Source organism: Crocodylus porosus, unplaced genomic scaffold (assembly GCF_001723895.1).
Source record: "Crocodylus porosus isolate Cpor-Errol unplaced genomic scaffold, CroPor_comp1, whole genome shotgun sequence".
In the NCBI taxonomy this organism is placed as follows: domain Eukaryota; kingdom Metazoa; phylum Chordata; order Crocodylia; family Crocodylidae; genus Crocodylus; species Crocodylus porosus.
In genome coordinates this window covers 40,277,229-40,280,434 of record NW_017728906.1, presented here as the reverse complement: position 1 = coordinate 40,280,434, position 3,206 = coordinate 40,277,229, and positions in this window count along the sequence as shown.

Sequence of the window (3,206 nt, the reverse complement as noted above, 5' to 3'; positions counted from 1 at the left end):
GGGCTGCTTCAATAAAGAGCTTTGAGATAAGATCTTGCTGGTGTTGCCTGTCTCTTGCAGTTAGACAACGGACCTGGGAAGTTGGGGTTCAAGTCCCTGACAGCTTCTTCGGCTCTCTGCATATATAGACAACTGGAGCAAGAGAGAACCTAAATGTATATATAAAGAGAACTGAAGAAGCCTATTTGACAGAATCAAAATGTCCCATGGAAATATATTAATATATATAAAACAGAAGAAGCCATTTATATTTATATACACACAAAGTAACATTTTAGTCATGGGTACATAGTAATGTTGTCATGTGTACAAACCCCCTAAAAGCCCAATTACAGGATTAGGGAGAGAAAAGAAGGGAGAAGACATCCTCTAATCCATTATTTTAACAAAAGGCTATGGATGAGAATGTTTTTGCCTATAATGATTCTTGGATTTGAAGAGCCCAAACCTATCCAGCATTGACTCCAAATATGCAGATGCTATAGATGTCAGGATGGGAAGGGTTTTGCCAGGCAACCATGCAGAACTCAAAGATCCAGGAAGAACCTGTGTGCAAACATTTCAGATTCAGGGACATCTTCAGGGTGACTTCCCTTCCATGGATTCTTTCACAAGACACAGAACTGATAGTATGCTCTGTAGGTAGAGTTAGCACCTTTTTTTTTTTTTGAAAAATTCTACTAAACTAAAAAAATACCAAAAATGTTATTTGAAAAACTGGATATTGTTTTAATTTATGGTTTAATTTTTTTTACAGCATCATGCTGTACACATGCAAGAGTTTGGGGGGATTTAAATGAGTTTCCATTGTTGCAAACTGAACTATATCCAGATGCAACCTTGCAAATTGCAACAATGCAGCTGTCAGCAGCAAACTGCAACAATGCAATGATGCAGCTGTCAGCTTATCTGCCAGCTGCAGAGGTGGGCAGGCTCCACGGAAAAAAAGGACCAGGCTTCTCTCTGCTTCTGCCTTCAGCAGGCTCCTTTTGCTTTCCAGCGCCCCATACACCATCCCTGCCACTTTCTCTGGCCTCCAGCAAACCCAGCCACCCTCCTGCCACCTTCATGCACTGCCCCAGGGACAAGCCGGCCCATTCCCGGGCAGACCTAGGCATCCTGCCAGCCACAGGAGGCGGCTGAAAGCAAAAAAGACGAGGAGCCCAATCCTTTTTATTTTTGGCGGAGCCTGCCCACCTCTCCTGCAGCTGAAGGGCAAGCTGCTGGTGGACCAAGGGGCCTTGGAGCTGTGGGGGGCTCTGGTCCCTCCCTTCATGGCAGTGTTGCCCTAGCTCAGAGGCAGCACCTGGCCTGATCCAGCTGTTCCCTGAGCCCAACAGCTGGAAGCCCACTGGGCACTGCTCCCCAGGCAGGCTTGGGGAACAGCTGGATCGGGCCAAGTGCTACCTCGGAGCTGGGGCAGCACCCAGCCCACTAGCAGCCCCTGTCCCCAAATGGTGCCACTTCTGTGGAGGGAAGGACCAGGGCCCCCCACAGCTCAGGGGCCACTCAGCCTGCTGGCAGCTCACCCCCTACACACAGGCAGGCTCCAGCTCCAACAACAACAACAAAAGAATCAGGCCCCTCTCTGTAACATGACGGAAAAATTGAAACGGTGAGTTTCAATGAAAAGCCCACCGTTTCAATTTAGGAGGCATAAAATAAAACCTTAAAGACTAAACTCCCGTCATGTGTACAAGCCCCCTTAGTTTCAGCACTGTGCTATTAAAACATTGAGATATATTTGAACACATTCTGAGTTCTGAGACATAGCTTTCAGTTCTACATGCACCGCCAGTCAAATTATCTCTCAAGTCAGAACAGAGTATGTGTTCAGTGTTTGTCCATAAGTGCCACTTCAGGAAGAAGGACTAAGCTTATGAAATGTATTTGGGGAGTGACGCAAGCTGTCTTCCTGTATGGTCTAAAACTTGTTACTTATATGCTCTGCCCCTTATCTTAATGTATCTGAACTGTAAACTGCAGGTGATAATAATACTTCCTTCTATTCAACCATCTCTGTGGTCTGTTTCAGTTACACATAGTTTTGGACTTTGGCAGTCTTTTATCATGTCCATGTACAGTACAACCTGCACAATAGGCCTCTGATTCTAACTGGGATAATACAAACAGCCAGTAAATAATTTAACTGGAACTATTCAGAGGCTTAAAAGTTAAGCACATATTTAAACACTTGGCTGTGACCTAACAACTTTCTCAAATTTACTTTATTTTTTCTGAGATTTCTTCAGTTTTGCACAGTAAGAATTTATGAATTGGTTCAGTGCATACGTATTACATTGTTTCATGAATAATCGCTATCGGTATCTATGGAAATAAAAAGATGCTTCAACACCTAACTTATATGAACCCATCCTTCCCCACAACCCCCAAATACCAGATGTAGTGCATACAAGAGAATTAGGGGGCTCGGCAGAAGAATCAAAGACTCCTGTATGCTCATGAGGAAGCTGTCTGGAGCTAGGCAACAGGAAACACTAAGGATAGAGCTGTGCCTGAAACTCCCAACCCTTGCCAGGGGTCAAGCTCTGGCTTGCAGGGCTGCAGGCAGGTGCCTCCAGCTGCACAGGATCCAGAGCCCTTAATCCTCACATGAGGGTAGGCACCCACAAAGGACTCTTTCAAGGAACGGAGCAGATCATGCTGCTTCTCTTTAAAGCACAGCCAAAAGAGCCAGTGGTAGCCATCCTTTATACAGTAGCCAGGAGAACGACCAGGGAGATGAGAGATCTGCTTCTGAATGCTGGGATTGAACCTATGTTTCCTACTTTATCTAAGCTGTTATAGCAAGGATGGCTGCCACTACTACCTCCTGCTCCTCCGCCTCCTCATCTGGCACATTTCAAAGAGGAAGCAGCTTTGGCTGCATTTTGTGAGGGGACTTGTCCTGCCACTGTACATCAGACAGGCTCTAACATACCTCTGGGTTCAGTTCCTTATTGCACTGCTCAGTTTCTGGGTTCCAGTGCAGCTTAGGTAGAAGTAAAGCACCTGGTTGCTCTGGCTAGGACAGTCCTGAGGGTACACAGACCCATAACAGTAGGTGCCTAAGGAACTTTCAGGTCAGAAAGGGAGGAGGCTAGTGAGGTTTAAGTAGTTCCAGAGTTAGGTGGCCACCCCATGAGGCAATTCTGAACTTATGCACCTTACCATTCATAGAGTGTCTGCTCCTAATGTCCCATCCC